This window comes from Phoxinus phoxinus, assembly GCF_949152265.1.
Source record: "Phoxinus phoxinus genome assembly, chromosome: 22".
Lineage (NCBI taxonomy): Eukaryota > Metazoa > Chordata > Actinopteri > Cypriniformes > Leuciscidae > Phoxinus > Phoxinus phoxinus.
Genome location: NC_136897.1, coordinates 1,750,960 through 1,777,174, shown reverse-complemented (window position 1 = coordinate 1,777,174; position 26,215 = coordinate 1,750,960). Strand labels below are relative to the sequence as shown.

Sequence of the window (26,215 nt, the reverse complement as noted above, 5' to 3'; positions counted from 1 at the left end):
CCTATTGGTTTATCACATTTCTATTATGTTTGAGCATTTTGCTAGCATGATTTAACACGTTACTAGCATGAATTAGGGCATTGTTTTTAACATGTTTAACATGTCGTGAACATAATATAACGTGCTGTTAGCATGTTTCTAACATGAATTAGCAAAATCCTACAATGTTTTAACATGTTGCTAGTATTTTTTAGCATGTTGCTAACATGATTTAACATAGCATGAATTAGGGCATTGCTTTTAACATGTTGTGAACATAATATAGGGCATTGTTAACATGTTTCTAGCATTAATTAACTAATTACTTACATTTTAAACATGTTGTGAACATAATATAGGGCATTGTTGACATGTTTCTAGCATGAATTAACTAATACTTACATGTTTAACATGTTGCTAGCATGATTTATCACATTGTTTGCATGATTATCATTTATTTTGCATGATATTAACATTTTTCGAATTTTACCATATATATATATATATACAATAATATGTTATATTATTTACATGTTACTGATCCCAACTTTTAGGTATACAAATTTAGCTGAAAAGACTTTATTATTTTTAGTATAATGTTGTTTATTAGTGGATTCCATTGTGACAACTAACTCCATACCGTGACAACATGCCCCACTACTGGTCACAAAAGTCACAAACGGTCAATGCGTGTGCTATAAAGTGTTGATATATGTATTGTATATTGAGCGTTATCTCTGTGGTTTTGGAGCGGCACACATGCACTGATGCACAGAGGATCGGTCATGGCCGTGCACATCTGTCTTGTGTCGGATTGAGTGTTTCTCGCGTTCAGCTCGCGTCTCTGATGCTCACATGTGGGTGTGTTGAGCAGGAGATGTGAAGCTGAGGTCCTGATTTAGCCCAGCGCTGTATGATTCAGCTGAAATGTGTCGAGGCGCAGCTCAAATCCGGCTCACGATAAATAAAATACACCTCGCTCTCCAATAATAGCCCGTGACATGAGGAACATGTGCCGTCGCTGAAGCCAGAGGCCACGGAAAAATCATTTGGATTAGTGGATTTATAATTATTTTCCTATTGTTCTGTCTGAGAGCTAAATGATTTAATGATAATGACAGTCCATTAATAACCTGCATTTAATGTAAGATGATGAGCTGACTGATCTCGGGTCAAACTGGTGATTCACAGATTGTGTTAGTTTTGGATTGTAGCCGTTCATAGAGACACGTTTCTGCGGTTAATACAACGGCAAAGCTCTAGAGACACGTTCTTTAAAGGTTGATCTTGTTTTAATTTGAGAACTTAAGTGTGTCATGTGCAAGAAACTGCAAAAGACGTGAATCTGTCTAGTGTGTGTTTAATACTTAATACTGTGTTGAAAACGCTATTACACTCGTGGTGTTCCCGGTCAAGAATTGCTGATAAATCTCTCGTTATGCTATCATATCACCAAATATTGGATAAAAAAAAAATTCAGCTTGTTTTCAGTCTATTAGTAAAGGTTTTGTATTCATTTTTGGAACTGTACAATCGTAGGCCTCAGTAAAGTCAATACAATTTACACCAACGCAATAACATTAAAGGATTAGTTCACTTTCAAATAAAAATTACTTGATAATATACTTACCACCATCACGTCATCCAAGATGTCCACGTCTTTCTTTCTTCGGGCGAAAAGAAATTAAGGTTTTTGAGGAAAACATTCCAGGATTTTTCTCCATATAATGGACTTCAATGGCAACCGACGGTTTGAAGGTCCAGATGTGAGTTTTCAGTGCAGCTTCAAAGTCTCGACGCGATCCAGCCGAGAAATAAGAGTTGCATCTAGTGTAACGACCGGCCATTTGATAAAAAAAATAATAAAAATGATATTTTTAACCACTAAGGGCCCTATTGTAATGCTCTGAAACGCAAGTAACTCTGTGGGCGGATCCCGGCGCTGTTGCTATTATACCGGCGGGATAAACGACTCTTGCGCTCGACGCAAATCTAAAATGTGTTGGTCTGAAGTCGCTTCATTATTCATAGCTGTGGTTTGGGCGTAACGTGAAATAAACCAATCAGAGCGTCCTCTCACATTCCCTTTAAGAGCCGGCGCGCTTGTTCCACGGCGGATCGCTATTATAACGGCGGATTGCTCGCTATTATAACGGCGGATTGCTATTATAACGGCGGATTGCTATTATAACGGCGGATTGCTATTATAACGGCGGATTGCTATTATAACGGCGGATCGCTATTATAACGGCGGATTGCTATTATAACGGCGGATTGCTATTATAACGGCGGATTGCTATTATAACGGCGGAATGCTATTATAACGGCGGATCGCTATTATAACGGCGGATCGCTATTATAACGGTGGATCGCTATTATAACGGCGGATTGCTATTATAACGGCGGATCGCTATTATAACGGCGGATTGCTATTATAACGGCGGATCGCTATTATAACGGCGGATTGCTATTATAACGGCGGATTGCTATTATAACGGCGGATTGCTAATATAACGGCGGATTGCTATTATAACGGCGGATTGCTATTATAACGGCGGATCGCTATTATAACGGCGGATTGCTAATATAACGGCGGATCGCTATTATAACGGCGGATCGCTATTATAACGGCGGATTGCTATTATAACGGCGGATCGCTATTATAACGGCGGATTGCTATTATAACGGCGGATCGCTATTATAACGGCGGATCGCTATTATAACGGCGGATCGCTATTATAACGGTGGATTGCTATTATAACGGCGGATCGCTATTATAACGGCGGATCGCTATTATAACGGCGGATCGCTATTATAACGGCGGATTGCTATTATAACGGCGGATCGCTATTATAACGGCGGATTGCTAATATAACGGCGGATTACTATTATAACGGGGGATCTCATCACATCTTCACGGACACAACAATGATTTCCCTCTTGTGGTAATATTTTTCCTTGTAATAATGTATGATTTGCAAAAATGAAAACTGCTGCGTCTGTTTATATTAGAGAATCAAAGTGTGTGTGTTGTTCACACGCTACATAATGGCCAAGCACGCGCTCTTAAAATACCATCTGACTAACGTACGGGCGCCGCTACTCGGTTTCTCCTGGTCAGTGGCGGAGTTGTTTTCTGAAACTGCAGAATATCACCAGGGAACGTTTGCGCCGGAACACACTCCTCTTTTCACTGAACCGCCCCCCAGAGCGCAAGTTCATTCCCTAATTTACCGACGTGTGTCTGTGGAGGGAAAAGTCCGCTGTGCGCGGATGCAGAATAGGAATGATACATGCGTCCAGTACAAAGTAATTTGCGCTGCGTGTAAGATACGGCCCAAATGCCGTCGTGTACCGTCTCTGAGATGCGGCACGCATTACATCATCACGTTGGAAAGGTCACGCGTGACGTAATCGGAAGTACCGACCCAGTGTTTACAAGTTTGGAGTAGGAGGACCATTCAAAGTTATTGTATGTTGAATGATACATATGTGTATTTGTGTCAGTTTATTGTTTAAAATGGGCGTGTGCATATCCTGGATGTTTAACGATGTCACGCGTGACCTTTCCAACCTTGATTATTTAATGAAAATATTAGCAAAACATTCTTAGAACACATTTTTTGTAACCTCTACTTGAGTCGGAGTCCTGGCCCTGTATTAGCTATGAGCACGCCTCTGAATTAAGACATCGGTAGATTTTGAAGATCTGAGTATTGTGCGCCGGCTTTTATCCTCTTGAACGATTTGAAATGTGTCTTTTCACACACACACGGACACATTGAGCCGCGGTGCTGACGTTAGACACACAGGTTTGAGTCGGTCCTCTCTGTCGAGGGCTTTGCTGCACTGCAGTGTTGATGTGCGGGGGCGTCCCGATTCACAGGCACACACTCCATCTGTCCTGCAGCACAACACACACTCACACACCCATCCCGTCTGTGGGTCATGAGGACGTGATCAGTTCGGTGTTGTCACGGTGGGGTGCAGGAAGGCAGACGAAGAAGAAGATAACTCCCAATACAAAGATTTATTCACAATCCAGAAGACAGGCAAACAGGTTGAGAAACACACACACACACCACACACACACACACACACACACTTACACATAATGGTGATCGGACAGAGAATAATTGTGAGGGACCAACTTATATAGCAAACACAAATGAGGATGATTAATAGATAATGTCACATATGAACTAATAATGAGGAGCGGGGAAACTGAACAAACACATGATGAACATGAAAACAAACTAAAAGTCCATGATGAAGAAAATGAGTTAGTCCAGCTCTCATCAGTGACTCTCAGCTGATCCTCTACACATAGATATATATACACTAGATGTCGCCTTGGCTATGGCAGTTCATTCGAACGAATGCGTCGCTACTTCCTATGACAAGACCCTTGTTCCAAGATGGCGGCGGTTTTGACGCATGCTTAGAACCCCAAGACGACTTCTAGTGTATATATCTATGATCCTCTACCTATAGGAATACGACACTATCACAGTATACATATATCAGCTCTTCAGTATTATCAGCAGCGATTGTGTTTCTCAGGAGCACATTACCCTCCTCCCTCCCCAGCTCCACCTGTCGCCAGTCAGGATTTGGCGTTCTGATTCCTCTTGAGTCAGAATAAATTCTCGAATTATGTTGTACTTTAAAATCCTGAATTAATGATATCTGCAATACATTAATGTTGGTTCTGTTCTGTTTACCCTGAGGGGGGTATTGCTGCTCTTATCCATGCTAGGCTGGGAGTTCTTGCCCAGAACAGAACCAGACCGCCAATCCAAACTGTATGCTAATTGACCGTTCGTTATAAGACCCGCCCCCCTTAGTTACTGTCACTATGTCCGACAAGCCACGCCACTCTCTCACACACACGTTCTCACGCAGTGAAAAACACATCGCGGAGCAGAGAGACACTGAACACACTGACAGACACAGACCAGATTACTTTTTGTTTACTTTTGATATTAAACCTATTAAACACAGTCTCACCTTTCAAATTTGGTCATATTTTAAAAGAACTTTAAACAATAAATAGCGTTTTGTTGCTCTTTAATGTGTGTGTCAGATCGCTGTCGCCTCAGTTAAAGCCGCTCGTGAACCGATCATCTCTTCCTTCTAGTTCATTTATAGCATCAAATAAACATGAATGAACATCAGAAGGAATGTTGTTTTAACCGCGGAGAGACGTCAGTACACTCCGCTTCTCAAGCTCAAATCCTCCAACGTTAATCTACTAACTCTCCTGACTGCTTTGTCCGACAAAATGGCGGATGGCGAAGTATGATTGGTCAGATCACCTGTCAATCAAGCTCCCTGCGAAGGGTCAACGGTCCTGACAGAACTAGGCTGAACATGACAGATGTGGCGCTCAGACACGCAGAGACCGGATGAAGGCTCTCTGAATGCTTCAAGATTAACTTCAGGACTGTCAGTTACAAACAGAATGAATGAGTTACACAACTACTAAACAATTAATCACATATATTTGTATTTTTTGTTATGACATGTAACTTGTATCATGGAATATATTAGGAATTGTATAAGGAATTTCTGTAACACTTTATAACATGGTTCATTAGTTAACATTAGTTAATGTATTTACTAACATGAACTAACAACGAGTAATAGATTTGTTACTGTATTTATTCATCTTTGTTAATGTTAGTTAATAAAAATCCAACTGTTCATTGTTTGTTCATGTTAGTTCACAGTGCATTAACTAATATTGACAAATACAACCTTTGATTTAAATAACGTATTAGTAAATGTTGAAATTAATATTTACTAAGATTAATAAAAGAAGTATTGTTTATTCTTAGTTCATGTTAACTAATGAACCTTATTGTAAAGTGTTACCGGTTTTTGAAAGAAGTCTCTTTGCGCACCAAAGCTGCATTCATTTGTTCAAAAATATAAAAAATTAAAGTAACTGGTTTCTGAATGAGTTTATGATAAACTGTAATCTATTCATGTGATGTTCAGCATCATTACTCCAGTCTTCAGTGTCACATGATCCTTCAGAAATCAGTGTAATATGATGATCTGATGCTCCAGAAACATTTATGATTATTATCAGTGTTGAAAACAGTTTTGCTGCTACAGATTTTTGTGGAAACCATGATACTTTTTTCAACACAAAAGTCATATTCAGCTTTTATGTTAAGTAGAAATCTTTTGCAACATTAGAAATGTCTTTACTGTCACTTTTGATCCATTTAATGTGTCCTTGATGAATTAATGCATTTGTTTCTTAGAGCATCGAGCATGTTGTTTTGCAGAGCGTTATTTATAAGATGCCGTTCCGGTTCATTCTGTTGTGCTCAGGGTTCTGGAAATCTCCTGAATAAATAATCTCTCCATTGATCTGTGGTTTGTTAGGATAGGACAATATTTGGTCGAGACACAACTATTGAAAATCTGGAATCTGAGGAGCAAAAAATGTAAACATTGAGAAAATCTCCTTTAAAGTTGTGCATTTATGTTCACGATTGTGCTGCATTCACTCACAAAAATACATGTTTTATATATTTACGGTAGGACATTTACTAAATAATAATAATAATAATAATACATTTTATTTATAATGCGCTTTTCTAAAACCCAAAGTGCTAAAGACAGTAAAACAAGTAAAATACAGAAGTAAAAGAGTAAAACAGAATAATCATTACAGTGCAACCCAGTAAAAATACTAATCATGACAGTCTATGTAAGCAATTTTAAAAAGATGTGTTTTTAACAACTTCTTGAAACTGGCTAATGTAGGAGCGTCTCTAACTATAAGAGGAAGTGCATTCCATAACCTGGGTGCCGCAACAGAGAAAGCTCTCTCCCCCATAGATTTTAATCTACAGGGAGGCTGCTGAAGAGTAAGAGAATCCGAAGACCGAAGGGAACGAGAAGGCGCGTACTGGCTGACTAAGTCACAGATATAAGAAGGAGCTATTTCATGCGTAGCTTTGTATATTAGTGTGAGAGTTTTAAAAGCAATGCGTGACTGGACAGGTAGCCAATGCAAACTATAAAGCACACCTGTAATGTGCTGACGGGGTGAAGTGTATGTGAGCACACGTGCTGCTGAATTCTGAATATACTGCAGGCGTTTTATAGATTTAGCAGGTAAACCAACAAAAAGTGCATTACAGTAATCATTACAGTAAATTACAGTAAATATCTTCATGGAACATGATCTTAATATCCTCATGATTTGTGGCATAAAAGAAAAATGGATAATTTTGACCCATACACTGTATAGTTGCTATTGCCACAGATATACCTGTGCGGCTCCAGACTGGGTTTGGGATCCAGGGTCATAAATGTTTTTTTTTTTCCATAAATAGAATTTACACATCAAATCAACAATCCTTCACGTTCAGCTCATATTCTGCGTCCTCGTGACTCTCACCGGCTGGTGAATTCGACAGACCCTGTTTACCGTGACGTGAGACTCATGCATCACTCCAGTCCCGTGAGGAAGTGTGTTTCAAAACACCCGTGAGTTCGACTGAAGTGAAGCTGTGTGTGTGTGTGTGTGTGTGTGTGTGTGTTCCAGCGTCACCATATTTCAGGGACAAATCTGTACACAGAAGTGTTAGTGAGCTAAAACTCAAACACAATCTCCTTTTGGGGGCATCCTCATTTGTAAAGACAGTATAGAGATAAAACATCCATCCTTCCATCCATCCATCCACTCATCCATCCATCCATCCTTCCATCCATCCATCCATCCACTTATCCATCCATCCATCCATCCATCCATCCACTCATCCCTCCACACATCCATCCATCCACTCATCCATCCATCCTTCCATCCATCCATCCATCCACTTATCCATCCATCCATCCATCCACACATCCATCCATCCACTCATCCATCCATCCATCCATCCACTCATCCATCCATCCACTCATCCATCCATCCACACATCCATCCATCCACTCATCCATCCATCCATCCATCCACTCATCCATCCATCCACTCATCCATCCATCCATCCATCCACTCATCCATCCATCCATCCACTCATCCATCCATCCATCCACTCATCCATCCATCCATCCACTTATCCATCCATCCATCCATCCATCCACTTATCCATCCATCCATCCATCCACTCATCCATCCATCCACTCATCCATCCAATTCACATTTATTTGTTGCGCTTTTCACAATACACATACTTTCAAAGCAGCTTTACAGAAAGTGTACATTACAATTTAGAGCAGGGGTGCCCAATCCTGCTCCTGGCGATCGACTGTCCTGCACAGTTCATCTCCAACCCTAATCAAACACACCTGAAGCAACCAATTAAGGTCTTCAGAGCACGTCAGGATCACTTGAAAATGAATAGTTGATGAATTTATGAAGCTTATGAGTAGTTATCTTCTAGTTATTGATTAGCATATTCTGTCATGAAAATCTATAAACTGTGTTCCGGGGGGAGGGGTTTAAATTTTAGGGTTGGTGATGTCACTAACCTGGGAGGAATGTTGTGTAGTTCCTACCAGCCGTTTGTTGTAGTCCTTAAAAAGCGATTTCTATAAAAGCGTTTGAGCGTTGTAACTTTGCAGATGTTGTTTATGATCAAACAGCAACATTACACACTAACTACAGTTAGAAAAGTGAATCGCGAAATTGCCAGAGTGCCTTCTGTGTGAACACAAACACGTCCCGGGATTGATGCCGGGTTGGGGACCTGGTAACATTGCCGGGATCAGTCCGAGAACGCGCCCTGTGTGAACAAAAGCCAGGATCAATGCCGTAAGGGGTGTGTCGTAGTGATGACGCACGTGCCATCGCGCGACTCTAGAAAGTTTGTGTTCGTTATCAACAAAGAAAGAACGAAAAAGTGTCTTCAAACTGGATCGAAGCAGAGACCAGGAGCTCCTCTATCCACATACACGTACATTACACGTCTCATCCTGACGTCACGTGTCTTCACGGGATCTTACCGGGATATGTGTGAACGCACTCACAGATCCCGGAAAATCACTGGCAGTGTGAATGAACCAAAATCAAACGATCCCGGGTCACATTATCCGTGTATTTTCCGGAATCTCTCTGTGAAAGGGGCTTTAGACAGTTAGTTTGAATTATATATATTTGAGTGTGAATGAGTGATCTATCAATCTATCTATCTATCTATCTATCTATCTATCTATCTATCTATCTATCTATCTATCTATCTATCTATCTATCTATCTATCTATCTATCTATCTATCTATCTATCTGAGTGTTTCTCATTCCCATCTCTTCATGTCTCTTTCTCTTTCTGTGTGTTCTGCAGGGTTCACCCCCTCCCTTCACCTCGCTCTCCTTTTCTTTCCATCTCTCTCTCTCTCTCTCTCTCTCTCTCTCTCTCTCTCTCTCTCTCTCTCTCTCTCTCTCTCTCTCTCTCTCTCTCTCTCTCTCTCTCTCTCTCCCGTCAGTGTGTTGTGTGGTACGGTTGAGTCTGTGTTTGCGTCTCTCAGTACAGATGCTGAAGGGTGATTACTCTTCTCTGAGACTCACGGCATTGTGGATTTGACATGATCGTCTGGTTCAGTAAGTAAAACGCACCTCTGCTACTAGAACCGCTTCATTTTACAGTGAATGCATGTTTGCGTCGGCGGTCTCCAGTGTGGCGTTCGGGAACACGGAGCAGCTGTGCTGAAGCGCATGTGTCCTTCACACGCAGAAGGTTGGCACGCTGGCAGGTGGGGACGCATTGGGTTTCATGCTGTCTTAAATGATCTCCTGACCAGTGTGTCACGGCTGTTTTCTCTACCATTGGAAGCTCCAGTTACAGTTGAATGGGATTATGTCAAAGCTCTCTTGCATGGGTGCCCTCAGATACGCCTGAGCACAGACAGATTTAGCTGGGGACAGTTTCCGACCCGCTGTTGTTGAGTTCGACCGCTTCAGAATGAGTGTAAACTTTGTTGTGTGGATGTAGGTTTCTCAGATCGTGTTCAGAGGACACATGGCGGTGACCTCCAGAGTCGTAGCTTCACTGCGACAAAACTGTGTTTTTGGATGCGCTAGGTAAGAACACGAGGGGGATCTCGTCCGTACCGAAGTCAGCAGATCCTCATTAACATGTCAGTTTCATAGCTGGTCATATAGCATGTACTATTACAGAGAATACTTGTTTTTAAAATAACATACAGTCAAACCAAAAATTATTCAGACACCATAAATCATTTTGTATATTTTTTTGTATATGACACTATAGTTCATTTATGTTAGTTAGGATAGCAAGATGTCTGAATAATGTTTGGTTTGACCGTACATGTTGAAAAAAAGTGATATATATATATATATATATATATATATATATATAGTTACTGTTTCATTGCTGAAATATGTCAGGGTCATATGTACTATTACAGAGAATACTTGTTATTAATATAATATACATGATGAGATACATGTTGATACAACAGATTTTATGTATGCAAAGGTTATATAAGTTTCAGACGGCGTTTATCTCGCGCAGTAGGTGTCATATGCACAAGTGCTCAGCTGTAAATGTGTGTCTGCTGTAATGACTGCAGAAGTTGCTGTGGATCGTCCTTCATCGTGCCGGCAGCGAGATGCTCACTCATTACCGCCGGCGTGCGCGCGTGTGTGTGTGTGTGTGTTTGATTGAAACTGTAGGGGATCAGGTTAGTACATGTTGCACTCTGATGCGTCATGTGCCGGACGTTCACGAGCCCACAGCTGGGTTACGACACACACTCCCCGAGCCCACAGCTGGGTTACGACACACACTACCCGAGCCCACAGCTGGGTTACGACACACACTACCCGAGCCCACAGCTGGGTTACGGCACACACTCCCCGAGCCCACAGCTGGGTTACGACACACACTTCCCGAGCCCACAGCTGGGTTACGACACACACTCCCCGAGCCCACAGCTGGGTTGCGACACACACTACCCGAGCCCACAGCTGGGTTACGACACACACTACCCGAGCCCACAGCTGGGTTATGACACACACTCCCCGAGCCCACAGCTGGGTTACGACACACACTACCCGAGCCCACAGCTGGGTTACGACACACACTACCCGAGCCCACGGCTGGGTTACCAAACACACTACCCGAGCCCACAGCTGGGTTACCAAACACACTCCCCGAGCCCACAGCTGGGTTACGGCACACACTCCCCGAGCCCACAGCTGGGTTACGACACACACTCCCCGAGCCCACAGCTGGGTTACGACACACACTCCCCGAGCCCACAGCTGGGTTACGACACACACTTCCCGAGCCCACAGCTGGGTTACGGCACACACTCCCCGAGCCCACAGCTGGGTTGCGACACACACTCCCCGAGCCCACAGCTGGGTTACGGCACACACTCCCCGAGCCCACAGCTGGGTTACGACACACACTACCCGAGCCCACAGCTGGGTTACGACACACACTCCCCGAGCCCACAGCTGGGTTACGACACACACTCCCCGAGCCCACAGCTGGGTTACGACACACACTCCCCGAGCCCACAGCTGGGTTACGACACACACTACCCGAGCCCACAGCTGGGTTACGACACACACTCCCCGAGCCCACAGCTGGGTTACGGCACACACTCCCCGAGCCCACAGCTGGGTTACGACACACTCCCCGAGCCCACAGCTGGGTTACGACACACACTTCCCGAGCCCACAGCTGGGTTACGACACACACTACCCGAGCCCACAGCTGGGTTACGACACACACTTCCCGAGGCCACAGCTGAGTTACGACACACACTTCCCGAGCCCACAGCTGGGTTACGACACACACTCCCCGAGCCCACAGCTGGGTTACGACACACACTACCCGAGCCCACAGCTGGGTTACGACACACATTTCCCGAGCCCACAGCTGGGTTACGACACACACTTTCCGAGCCCACAGCTGGGTTACGACACACACTACCCGAGCCCACAGCTGGGATACGACACACACTTTCCGAGCCCACAGCTGGGTTACGACACACACTCCCCGAGCCCACAGCTGGGTTACGACACACACTACCCGAGCCCACAGCTGGGTTACGACACACACTACCCGAGCCCACAGCTGGGATACGACACACACTTCCCGAGGCCGCAGCTGGGTTACGACACACACTTCCCGAGCCCACAGCTGGGTTACGACACACACTACCCGAGCCCACAGCTGGGTTACGGCACACACTTTCCGAACCCACAGCTGGGTTACGACACACACTCCCCGAGCCCACAGCTGGGTTACGACACACACTCCCCGAGCCCACAGCTGGGTTACGACACACACTCCCCAAGCCCACAGCTGGGTTACGACACACACTCCCCGAGCCCACAGCTGGGTTACGACACACACTCCCCTAGCCCACAGCTGGGTTACGACACACACTCCCCGAGCCCACAGCTGGGTTACGACACACACTCCCCGAGCCCACAGCTGGGTTACGACACACACTCCCCGAGCCCACAGCTGGGTTACGACACACACTCCCCGAGCCCACAGCTGGGTTACGACACACACTCCCCGAGTCCACAGCTGGGTTACGACACACACTCCCCGAGCCCACAGCTGGGTTACGACACACACTTCCCGAGCCCACAGCTGGGTTACGACACACACTCCCCGAGCCCACAGCTGGGTTACGACACACACTTCCCGAGCCCACAGCTGGGTTACGGCACACACTTCCCGAGCCCACAGCTGGGTTACGGCACACACTCCCCGAGTCCACAGCTGGGTTACGACACACACTCCCCGAGCCCACAGCTGGGTTACGACACACACTTCCCGAGGCCACAGCTGGGTTACGGCACACACTCCCCGAGCCCACAGCTGGGTTACGGCACACACTCCCCGAGTCCACAGCTGGGTTACGACGCACACTCCCCGAGCCCACAGCTGGGTTACGGCACACACTACCCGAGCCCACAGCTGGGTTACGACACACACCTCCCGAGCCCACAGCTGGGTTACGACACACACTTCCCGAGCCCACAGCTGGGTTACGACACACACTCCCCGAGCCCACAGCTGGGTTACGACACACACCTCCCGAGCCCACAGCTGGGTTACGACACACACTCCCCGAGCCCACAGCTGGGTTACGACACACACTCCCCGAGCCCACAGCTGGGTTACGACACACACTTCCCGAGGCCACGGGTTGAAGGTCCAAATGTGAGTTTCAGTGCAGCTTCAAAGTCTCGACACGATCCCAGCCGAGGAATAAGAGTCTTATCTAGGCAAACCAGCGGCACTGAAATTAACATTTTGACCTTTGACCCGTTGGGCCATTGAAGTCACTATCTGGAGAAAATCCTGGAATATTTTCCTCAAAAACCTTCTTTTCTTTTCGACTGAAGAAAGAAAGACATGAATATCTTGAGGGAGAGTAAATGATAAGCACATTTTAATTCTGAAGTGAACTAATCGTTTAATATCATGTAGATGTTTGGAGGCTCTGGTGCTCGTCCACTATCCCGCGTTACGCCACCAGGAGGAGGACGTGGGACCCAAGGGTTTAGGGCAGTATTTGGTACACAGGCATTTTGTTTAATGCTATTAAAATGAGCTGTTGCCAACTTCTTTAACTAAAACTCAAGCAGATTTAAAGCAGGTAAATGCACAACTGCGAAAATGAAACGTCTGTCATCATTTACTCACCCTAAAACCATATTTTAGCCAGCAATGCTGAAAGTACAGTCTCATAAATGTATAGTTAATGCTATCAGTCTGTCCACACCGAACACAAAAGCCGCCATGTGACGTGTTCAGTAGAGACAGTGGTAATGTGTGTTTGTGACAGTACTTCAGCTGTTCTTAGCGTTTACAGTAACAGGATACTTTTTTTCAGTGGTGTAACATGACAAAACATTGTTGTTTTTGTCATATTGAGTTGTTCCCGCAGTTTTACAGCCAAACAACCTGAGGCAATACAATACAAGCTCTCTCTCTCTCTCTCTCTCTCTCTCTCTCTCTCTCTCTCTCTCTCTCTCTCTCTCTCTCGTTGGGAAAGTCTCATTCAGTTTGTACAGATCATTCATTTGAACAAACTATAACATATTTAAAAACAAATGCACTTCTCAGTAAACTACTCTTGACTGTAGTTGAACTACTTTAAATTATGAATATCTTATTCAGATATGGTTTCAAAGCAGCTTCCCAATATTGATTAAAGTAGTAAATGTTTATAATGTCCTCCGATATCCACTTATAATGATAGCAACATATTTACATAAAAAAAAAACATAATTTAGAAGTAATAAGCTTTTTTTCTATCCGGTCAGTTTTGATAGACGTGCCGCATTCAAGACTTGGAAGTAAACGCCCACTGCTATGATTGGGTAACAGTTTTGTATATAAAAATAATTTTCAATGTTCCCGCCATTACACGTGTGGAATTTTTTTTTTTAATTCCAATGTTAAAAAAAAGGCAACCGCTGAAATTCAGTCTGATCCTGAATCAGAAGAAAACAAACCTAAACCTCAAATATCAAGGATTCTCTATTCTGAGACGGCGCTGTAATTAATCATCTTTATTTATTCCTTATGTATTTGTGATGCATTTTATTATATTACATTAGTCATCTATCATCTTTTATTTTCAGTCTCTCTGCATCGAACTGTGTCATGTTTAAAGACGAATCTGCAGGAAAATGAAGCGAACAAAGGAATATTGTCTTACTGACGCGATTTGGCAATTTATTTAAAATAGTTCATTTACCAAAATGTAATCAGAGGCGTCTCTATGTTTTGTTGCTGGATTCATCCTGTGTTGGAGTCTCTCTCTCATATTTACTACTAAATGACATTCACAAATCGGTGGGCGTGGCTTAAGAGTCAATGATGTAGAAGTGGGCGTCGATCTTCTTCTTCTCCGAAACGAGTCCTTTTGGCAGCTTGGTTTCAATAAAAGCTGTTTTTGGACTAATGAGGAAGTTTTGAGATATTTTATTGTGCAATGACCTCTTAAAAGATCAATGACCTCTTTAAAATGAAGGAGGAGGAACACACTAAGAAACATCCGTAGAAATAGTGACCAAAGGAATGTTAATATTGATTTTTCACAGCGGTCTGCTTGTGTGTTGCTGTATTATACACAGTGGTAGTTTTTCTACAGATTTATTGTGTACAGTACAGTACAGTACAGTAATTGTCATGTTAGTCTGTAAATAATCTGCATTACTGCTCTGGAAATGGGCTAATCTGCCTTAAACTGCCATAAATCATTTATCTTTTATAACTCATGACTCACAGAATGAAATATGATTCACGCAGCTGTTGTATAATACTTTCTTAATGGCGTCTGAACAGCTGTCCTTATTGTGAAGCTACACGGCAGCGAGAAGAAATGAAATGAGCCGAGCCACATTGAAAACTTCACATTGCAAGAACCGTTGCAGGAATTTAATTTACTTTTACCACAAGCAAACAGCAATTTTACAAAGGCTTCTCATCCAATCATAATTTGACATCGGTTTTAATCTGCTTTTCATGCTAATATATTTATATATATTTCAGGCAAAAAAAAAAAAAAGCATTGATGCTGTTTACACTATGTTGAATGTAAATAGACGTAGATACCAAGATGCTGGTCACACACAGTATAAATAAAAGCAATATGCTGTTAATGCTAAAGGTAAAATATCTGAGCAGAGAATATAAAGCAAATGAATCTCTATAGTGCAGATTCATGGAGTTCACGAGTCAGGAGATGAATCCTGTGGACCAGATATAGCTCGGACACATCTTTAATATTTCATGTGTTATGGCTGGGGTGTGTGTGTGCGTGCTTCGACACGAGTCCTGGATTATGTTTCAGAGAGCGTTTGCATAGTCAGACTCTGGATCAATATGGACAGACGGCCTTCATGCCTAGAAGTGACACACTTCATCTTGAAGAGATTGAACTGGGAGGAGAGGAGAATGATTGACAGATGGTTAGAGACTGACCAAAAGAGACTCTACATTTGAGTAATTTCACTGCATTAGCATCAGCCAGGCTTGTTTTACTGTCCCGAATCTCACTGTGCAGAATACTTCCCACAATGCAATTCATCTCAACATGATCTTCTTTTGTCCAGTGTGTCAAATGAGACTAAACTTATGCCATGGAATAAAAAAAGAACAAAAAAAAGAACAAGTTAATTGCAAGTTCTTGCGACTGACAATTCTGACTTTTTTCCTCACAATTGTGAGATATAAATGTTCAATTGTGAGAAGAAAAAAAATCAGATTTCACAGAAAATTGCTAGAAAATCAAAGCCACGTCTAACCAAGTTAATATCACAGAAATTGACCTCACTAAAAGGTTTTAAAGCACCGTTTCCATTGTAACGCAATGCCAAAACTGTTTGATCGTTTAAAGTCCCGCTATGTTTATGTGTGTATGTGGTGTTTTTAATCTGCTTTAACACACACATGTGTAAGTTCATAAGTGGACAGCATTGCTGAGTATTTTCTGCTTAAAACTGCAGTGAACCAAAGACAGTCTCAAAAACACGGTTTGAAATCGCTGGTGTTTCTGACGTCACACACTACCTTGACCAATCAGATCAACGTGTGATCGTCAACCAGTGGATCTCTGAGTGAGTGAGTGAGTGGAGGCGGGGCTCATTTGCATATTCATAGAACCGCGCATACTAAATGAGGCAAGGGTGTCGAGTTACATTCAAGATATTTTAAGAATATTAAAATATGTCATTTTGGTGATCAAAATGATTTTTAAGGGATATTAATGACTAAAGGGGGACTTTAAGCTTTTGAATGATACCTAATTTATGATGATTACTAAAAAATATGATCACAGGCTATTTATTTGGAGGTTAAAACATCATGACTACTGGTAAAATCAGTCCATTTGAGTCGTGTTTCAGATGCGGTTCACATGTCAAGTTAAATCAATTTTCCTGGCAAACCCAAGAGACCCCCCCCCCCCCCCCCCCACACACACACACACACACACTGTGAGCATCTGCAAAGGTGGATCCTCTGCGGTGGATCAATATGCAGCGTCAGCACATCAGGGACCCCAGGACGGTGGACATCTGAGAGGCTTCGACTGCGCGCCGGCGGGGGTCCACACACACACACACTCACTCACACACACACTGGCGGCAGCAGGGAGTCGTGTGTGTGTTCAGGAAGTGACATGTCGTCTGCTCTCTCTGAAACGGATCCCAGGCATCGCATTAAAGGGCAGCTCGCCTCATGATCAGGAATCCCTCAACAAGCTGCATTTACTTCTTTAAACATACACAAAAAACATGTTATATTGTTAAATATAATTCCAATTCAAAATAATTGTTTTCTATTCTAGCAAGTTCAAAACAACAGCAATTATTTGATAGAATAGAATACTGTGTAAAATTGTAATTGTCTTTGTAAAGTTAGACGTTGTGAGAAGGAGACGGGAACCGGCGAACATTCAAAGACTTTAATCCGTAAATAAATAAACAAATACAAAATAAAAGTAAAAAACAGCAGCCCCTCACATTATAATAAAACATAAAACACAACATAAGTCCAGGCCTGGTCCTCTCTCATCCTTCACTGCCGCCGAGAGATACGAGATTATCAGTCACGCCGCCGGCCTCGTCCTCGCCACAGTCTTTACTGACACTTTTCATCAATTTAATGCGTCCTTGCGGAATAAAAGTATTGATTTCTATCAGTATTGCCCCCCCCCCCACCACACACACACACACACACACACACACACACACACACACACACAAAACAATCCTTACTGACCCCAAACTTTTGAACGTTAGCGTATAATCTTACTTAGGCTTTCTATTATAAATGCTGTTCTTTTGAACTTTCTATTCATCAAAGAATACTGCAAAAAGATTTAGACATCTGTTCTCAACATTGATAATCATAATAAATACTAAATAATAATCATAATGTTTCTTGATCATCAAATCATCATATTATACTGATTTCTGAAGGATCATGTGACACTGAAGACTGGAGTAATGATGCTGAAAATTCACAGCCTCATTCTGATCACAGAAATAAATTACACTTTACTATATAATAATACTAATAATAATTCACAATTTTAATGTATTTTTGATCAAATAAATGCAGCCTTGGTGAGCAGAAGAGACTTGTTTTAAAAACATTAAAACCGTACCGATCCGGCCGTGTGAGTTCCTGAACATGCGCTCGGCCGTAAGCTGAGGTTAAGCGTCACTGATGTCGGGCTCACATGTTTGGACTCGTTCTCCAGGCCGGCATTGAGATGCGGTTATTAAAGTCTCGGGGAAGCAAAGGTCGATCGCTCGAGCCGTGGTTTGTGTGCAGTCATGTGAGAGACTAGCGTGTAAATCCAGCACTCTCCGCAAACCCCGGAGCGATCCGTCTTTAGAAGACCCTGGACAAAGGAGGACTCGTGGGAAGAAAAGGCGGCGTGTCTCGATCTCTTCACCCTTTACACCGAATGACTTCCAGCGGCACGCTTTCATCCGCGGATCTTTGTCTCAGAAATAGCCCTGTCTCCGTAGAGAGATCTTCACATTCACTTCCCCTGATGTGGGATCGCTACACTATTAAAACTCGCCACGCGGACAAAGAAATCCTGTTTTGTTGATGAATTGTGTTTATGGAAATACTCTATCATCATGTGGTTTCAAACTGTGAAACACAAAAGAAAAAGATGTTGTTTTCTAATGTGATGCGGTTACATAATCTACAGGCTCGTTGGGAAAATGTCCCGATTGCCGATGAAAGGATATTTTCTTTTACAGAAATCTTTTTTTAAGGACTACAACAAACGGCTATTAGGAACTACACGACATTCCTCCCGGGTTAGTGACATCACAAACCCGAAAATTTACATAAGCCCCGCCCCCTGGACACAATTTATAGATTATCGTGACAGAATATGCTAATCAATGACTAGAAGATATATACACATAAACTTCATAAATTCATCAACTAACCATTCAGAAATGTCCTGTTCTTCTACATGTCGTCACTTCTTCTTGAACAAAATATCTAAGTTACTTTTTCAAATAAGCAACTTTGTTTTCCCATTTATTGTCTGACAGTTCTTCTGTCCTCATGTTGAGACGAATCGAAGTGCAGAGACGTGTGTGTTAACATGATGGTTATTGCAGTTCTGTCAGGACCGGTATCATCAAATACGATTGACGATTAGCATACAGTTTGGATTGGCGGTCTGGTTTTGTTCTGGGCAAGAACTCCCAGCCTAGCATGGATAAGAGCAGCAATTTGCTCAACAATATAACTTTTTTGTTATAAAAACAAAAAAACAAGCATAGCCCAGGTAAAAAAAAAGTTACGTAAGGCATTATTTTTCCTAAAAAAGTAACTAAGTAACGCAATTCCTGTTTTGCAATTTGATGTTGAATTGTGTTTATGGAAATACTCAAGCGTTCACCCAAAAATGACAATTCCTTCATCATGTGGTTCCAAACTGTGAAACACAAAAGAAAAATATGAAGTTTTCTAATGTGATGCGGCTACACAACCCAAAGGCTCATTGGGAAACCGTCCCGATGCTTCTTTCATGCTTTGCGGCGCTTTTTAAAGTGCATTTTTGGATGAGTGGCATTGAAAGCACATAGAGTTTGATTTGAAACAGACGAATCTGCCAGCTTTTGTAGTATATGTGGCAGCTGTTGAGAAACGAAGTGGCGCTAAACGGTTAATGCATGTGAAAATAACGGAGCAGCTACACTAAACCTGTTAACTAAACAAACCTGAGATATAAAAACACATTTGCTGAAAAGCCCAGCGTATGGAGCTGATTGTGTGACGCAAACGTCAAAATGCGTTTGTTTACAGATCATGCATTGTGCTAGAACTGTTTTGAGAAACCATGTGAAAGTCTTTATTAATTGATAATCTGCCCCTGTAATCATAGTTTAAAATTGAATGAATACATTTGAAAATTAAAATGAATACATTTGTTGGTGTTTTACTGCCTCTTGTGTTCAATTCGCCACAAAAGTAGCACAAAAGAGCTTCATGTGACTCATGCGGTTTATTCCAGGGATTCTAAAGCTGACGTATGTCCACATTCAGTGCAGCCGCATCAGAACAATCCTCAAAATGTTGATGAGGAAATTATTTTTGGGTGATTTGTTTTTCTGAAGAGAATGTGAATGGTGCTTGCCGTGACAATACTCGGCACCATCCTGCCAAGGCAGTTCCTATGTGATATAGGTGGTTTCTATAGTGTTATGGGTAGTTGCTAGGGCATTGCAATGTGGTTGCTAGGGTGTTGTTAGGCAGTTTCTTTGGTGTTATGCGTGGTTTCTAGTGTGTTACAGGTGGTTAGGGTGTTCTGGATGATTGCTATGCAGTTGCTAGGATGTTATAGGTGATTTCTAGAGTTTTATGTTTTATAGTTTTATGGATGGCTTCTAGGAAATTGCTAAGCAGTTGCTAGAGCATTGCTATGTGGTTGTTAGGGTGTTGCTAGACAGTTACTATGGTGTTCTGGGTGGTTTCTAGAGTGTTCTGGGTGGTTACTAGGATGTTGCTAGGCAGTTGCTATGGCATTGCTAAGTGGTTGCTATGATGTTCTAAGTGGTTTCTAGGATGCTGATAGGCTGTTGAAATGGTGTTATGGGTGGTTTCTATGGTGTTATGTGTGGTTAGGGTGCTCTGGATGGTTGCTAGGGTGTTGCTAGGCAGTTGCTAGGGTGTAATGGGTGTAATCTAGAGTGCTTTGGGTGATTAGGGTGTTCTGGGCGGTTATTAGGGTGTTGCTTGACAGTTGCTAGGGCATTTCTATGTGGTCGCTATGGTGTTCTATGTGGTTTCTAGAGTTTTATGGAAGGTTTCAAGGGTGTTCTGGGTGATTTCTAAGGTGTTTCTATGGCGTTATAGGTGGTCTCTGGAGTTTTATGGGTGGTTGCTAAGGTGTTCTGAGTGGTTGCTAGGGGCATGATAGGCTGTTTCTATGGTGTTATGGGTGGTTTCTAGTGTGGTTAGGGTGCTCTGGATGCTTACTAGGGTGTTGCTAGGCAGTTTCTAGGGTGTAATGGATGGTTTCTAGACTGCTATGGGTTATTAGGGTGTTCTGGGTGGTTACTAGGGTGTTGCTAGACAGTTGCTAGGGCAGTGCTATGTGATTGCTATGGTGTTATATGTGGTTTCTAGAGTTTTATGGAGGGGTTCAAGGGTGCTCTGGGTGATTTCTAAGGTGTTGTTAGGGTGTTATAGGTGGTCTCTGGAGTGTTATGGGTGGTTGCTAGGGTGTTCTGAGTGGTTGCTAGGGGGATGCTAGGTTGTTTCTAGGGTGTTATGGGTGGTTTCTAGAGTGTTATGTGTGGTTAGGATGTTCTGGATGGTTACTAGATTGTTGCTATGGCAGTTGCTAGGGCATTGCTATGTGGTTTCTAGAGTGTTATGTGTGGTTAGGATGTTTACTAGATTGTTGCTATGGCAGTTGCTAGGGCATTGCTATGTGGTTGCTAGGGTGTTACAGGTAGTTTCTAGAGTGTTATGCATGGTTTTTAAAGTGTTCTGTGTGGTTGCTAGGGTGTTATAGGTGATTGAGTGATTCCCTCCTTGTTCAGGCAGGCCGTGAATCGAACTGAATGTTCCAGTCTCTGGTGTGCTGTAGTTCTCTGTGACGGTCTGATCCTCTCCACTCTTCATTACCGGCATCATTAATGTCTTTCCTCAGTTCACACGGAGCAGGGCTCGTCCTCACTGCGTCGATCAGCAGGGAAGATGAGGATCAGGCTTTCCGGAGCAGATTATACTGTACAGTTACAGTAGAGGGAGAGCTTTAAACAGAGCCTCGGAAGTTACCATCCAAAACTACACCAATATATCCGCAAACCCACCCGTCCTGCACTAAACACCTGTATTGATGACAGTTTACTCGTGACAACTACACACACATATGATGCTTGTCTTATAAAGGGAACAGTTTCACTAGCTGATCAATATACGCTTGACATCAGCTTCATGTGTCTCTACTGGTTAATGACAGCACTAATATTGGGAAACTATGTTAAAATAACAATACTACAGTCAAGCTACGGTTTTAAAAAAGCTACACTAAAATAACTACTTACATTGAAGATATTTAACTGGTGATGCATTATTTTATTGTGTTTTTTTTTCTTAAATTTTCTTCTTAGTTTCTTCAATTTCAGTTTATTTTATTTTATTTACAATCAAAGCAATATTTACCGGCACAAAACCATATGTAATTAGGCGGACACGGTTAAAAAGCATAATAGTATACTAATGTACTGTAAAAAAGAAAGAAAGAATGTATTTATGTTTAAAATAGTAATCATCAGCACCATTTCATTAATTCACAAAAAACATGTATTAGATGTAAAAATGCCTTTATGGGGATTCATTTTAATTTCTATGATTTAAATGCCTGAACGAACCAAGTGGACATTTTAATCACGTGCACTTGATATTGCCTCATTTTGCCTCAACTCTCTGAGCAATACAATGTGAGAGTTTTGTAATGTTATACCATTAATCACTGAAAACGTCTCAGGTTACGTATGAAACCCTGGTTCCCTGAGAGGGAACGAGACGCTGCGTTTGAGACGCTGTGGGAACGCCCTGCGTGATTGCGTCGTGAAGCACGTGTATAATCAGTCCAATGGAAAGACGACGACCAGGAAGCTATAAAGCACACCTGAAAACAGACCGCGTTAGCTTCTGAAAAGAAATGAAATCTAACAAATGTATGCGGAGAGGACCAGCCTGCCGCATCACAGATGTCATGGAGGGAAACCCCCGATAATAAAGCCTTAGAGGCAGCCATACTCCTGGTAGAATGGGCCGGACAGCCAAAGGTGAAGGCAGTCCGACCGCTTCATAAGCAAGTGAGATAGCCTCAACTACGCACTTGCTCATTATCTGTTTAGATGCAGGGCAACCTATCTTAGGTAACCCGAAGCAGACCAATAATTGCTCTTATATACGCCACAGGGCAGCTCTGTGGACATTAGCATCCAAAGCCCGGACAGGGCATAACAGATTAAGTTTTTCCTGATCTGGGGGTATTAAGGTGGAGGACAGAAGGACAGGCACATGGTGACCTCTCGGGTCTGACAGAAGGTATTGAGATTCTCGGAATACCGCCATCACTTCTAGCCAATTATGTGCCAAAAGGAGATGGTCCTGCCAAAGACCCTTCGCCGAGTGACCACTCATGATCACCCCCCACTTGTGAGGGAAGCATCCGTCGATAGCAAAAGCGTCGACAAGAAGCTCCCAACACTGGGCCTGGGCGAGGAACCAAGGTTCTTCCACATGACCGAGGCACGTAGGCATAGCCGCGTGACCTTGATCATGCGAAAACGGATTTCCTCTCGGAGAAAACCCCTTGGTCCTGAGCCACCACTGCAGGGGTCTCATGTACAGAAGGCCAAAAATAATTACGTTGGACGCAGCTGCCATGAGACCCAACAGTCTGAAACTGTTCCACAGTGAGTGACTGGCCTAGAAGGGGTGAACCGGCAGGGAACAACTGAACTGACCGTTCTACGACCCTCCTCGGAGGATCGTGTGGGGACGCTGACACCCCGGAGGGGACCACCCTCAGAAGCCTGATGGCCTCGGCGTCAGGGCTTCTTCTTCTTCCAAGCTATTCTAGAGATAAAACAGTCCTCAGATCTTGCATATCTCTAACTGGCTAGACAGCGACCGCCACCCAGGTCCCTCTCGATTGTGGATGAGCCCGTATGGCGACGCACTGTTTTGCAGGACTTTATGCTGCGAGGAGCTTTAGTAGGCTGAGACTGCTCCCGCCCAGCAGGAACATTAGATCGGTGAGGAAGAAACCTCTGGAATGCCGCTGAATAGTTTATTTCTTTGTTTTTTTTTAAAGCGGAGCGTCCAGAAGAACAAACATATTTTATCTTTATTTTTACATCAGAAAAACTATTTATATATCACTCCGTGGCCACCAGCAGGAAAACAACCGAACTGGCAGCGCTGCGACCCTCCTCAGAGAGTCGTCCCCCAGAGGACGCCGAGTATAGTTTATCTGTTGCGTGACGCAATTCTCGAATAGCGTCAGTGCTGACATCCTCACATTCATCCATGTCTTTATATACTTTACCCACCAGTGCTGCCTAATAATATTTATTTACTATTTATGATGGCTGGTGGGTAACTTCGGGGTTATGATGACGCCGACTTGGGGGAGAGACGTCTCTTTAACCCGAGGCTCTGTCATACCATGATACTTAATACCTGAGTAAAGCTGAGATAGGGCGGCGCCCGTCTCAACCCCCGCTGTCAGATCCGTTTGCGAACCACACGAAGCGAGTCGCCGCCGCAACAGCGGGACCCGCGCCTCGGGGAACGTGAACCGAACCGTCCTCCCGGAAGAACGCCGGCGGGAGCGGAGCGTCCTCACAGACAGCTTCTTGCAATGCTCACAGTCAGCCCGCTCGAGAACTGACTGTTAACATGCTCCACTCCCAAACAAGCAACACAAGCTGATGTGTGTGTCCCACCCGTGATATAACGTGGGCAGGGAACAACACAACGCTTGCCTGCTCTCTCTTTTGCAATATATATTGCAACTTGACAGACAACAATAAATATGACAAGGACAGAATACACAGATCCCTTGCTGAAGGCTCAGAAGCTGACGCGGTCTGTTTTCAGGTGTGCTTTATATCTTCCTAGTCTTTCCATTGGACTGATTATACACGTGCTTCACGACGCAATCCCGCTGGGCGTTCCCAATGCGTCTCGACGCAGCTCGAGTTCCCTTGAAAGGGAACTGAAGCTTGTTACTTCCATCAAATGCAGTTAAAATAGTGTCAGGCAACCATCATAATGCAACGCATAAAGCCAGATTTAACATGTAGAGGAACATTTGAGCTAAAAATGCCATGTTCCTGTTCATTTACAACAATTAAATGCGTCTCATTAAATAATTACCGACTGGCATTAATAATGAAAATGCCTGCACTTCCTCGGATTGCTCTAGCATGTCAACTATTATATTACTCATCTGAGGATGGCTTAGGAAAGAGGAGATACTGGGAAAGAGATACTGGTCAAAGAGAGCAACCCAAAAAGCACTGTAGTTCTCCTACAGAAAAAAAGCCTGACAAAAAAACTTTTTTTTAAAGTCTATGTTTTTTTTAAATCAATAATTATCTACCCGGACTAATGTGTATAGATAGAAGGAGGCTGTTATTAAACAGAATAAATGAAATAAAATATCAAAAATGTCCACCCTCTGAAGGACAAATGAACAACAGTTTCATATACTTATAATAATATAAATATTGTGTATGAATTGTGCTTATTTTCTCACTAATGCATCACTTTGTATCTTTAGTTTTCAGATCCAAATGCCAAAAATATGTTTTTATTTACTTTTTAAAGTAATGCCTTATTTAAACTCTAGTAAATTTTCTGTCACTGAATTATTAGTATGTTTTTTTTTGCTGATTTTATACAATTATTGTAACAAAAATGATTAATAGGGTGGACAAAGTGATAACAACTAAATGTTGTAAATAAATTATGATTTCCTATCTCTCACATACAGTGCAACCTGTTACAAATATTACTTGATTTTGTGAATATTGATTTTTACACTAACTGTTTTAGTTTTGTTTTTTTTAAGTTGAGGAAAAATTATGATATATGATGGTTGAAAATGCGTTAAAATCTCAAATTATTATTTTTATTATGCTTAGAATTCAAATGGTGTTATTTATGACTAAGACATGTTGAAAATTGATATTGTTCAACATTTTAAGGCAGTAAGATCATGATCTTTACTGGGGACACAAAAGACACAGAATCCTAGGAATGACCCAAAGTATTATATTATATTATATTATATTATATAATATTATATTATATTATATTATAACCAGATTGTTGTTTGATCAACAGTCAATCATTGCAGGCTTTTAAAAGCGTTGAATGTGTGTGTGTGTGTGTGTGTGTGTGTGTGTGTGTGTGTGTGTGTGTGTGTGCGTGCGTGCGTGTGTGTGTGTGTGTGTGTGAACTGCTGGTTTATGTTCAGTCATTATGCACTGTATAATGAAGGAAATAAAACAAACAAAACTAAATTGTCCGTTGGCATATTCCCGGCGTCTGCAGTGAAACTGTGAGATTTCTCGCCGGAGTGTAGAGGACTTCCTGAAGGTCTGAAGTGGTGTGTGACTTGTACTCTGAGCCTGTTTACGTTTCAAACACATCATTTGTCTTTGTCACTGTTTTTCTTTACATTCATAAATCA

General features: G+C 42.7%; 1 protein-coding gene across 11 annotated transcripts in view; it reads left to right on the top strand.

The window, feature by feature from the left end:
* Positions 1 to 26,215, top strand: part of atp2b2 (ATPase plasma membrane Ca2+ transporting 2) — a 207,139-nt gene that overhangs the window by 65,266 nt on the left and 115,658 nt on the right. For 9 of the 11 annotated variants that reach the window (XM_079597530.1, XM_079597536.1, XM_079597533.1 and 6 more), the window contains exon 1: positions 9,423 to 9,542. The exons of 1 other annotated variant lie outside the window; for it this stretch is intronic. The gene's annotated coding sequence lies outside the window, so the exon portion shown is untranslated. Of the gene's footprint in view, positions 1 to 9,422; positions 9,543 to 9,882; positions 10,023 to 26,215 lie in introns of those variants that run through there. One more of the 11 variants, XM_079597529.1, reaches the window with a different exon arrangement.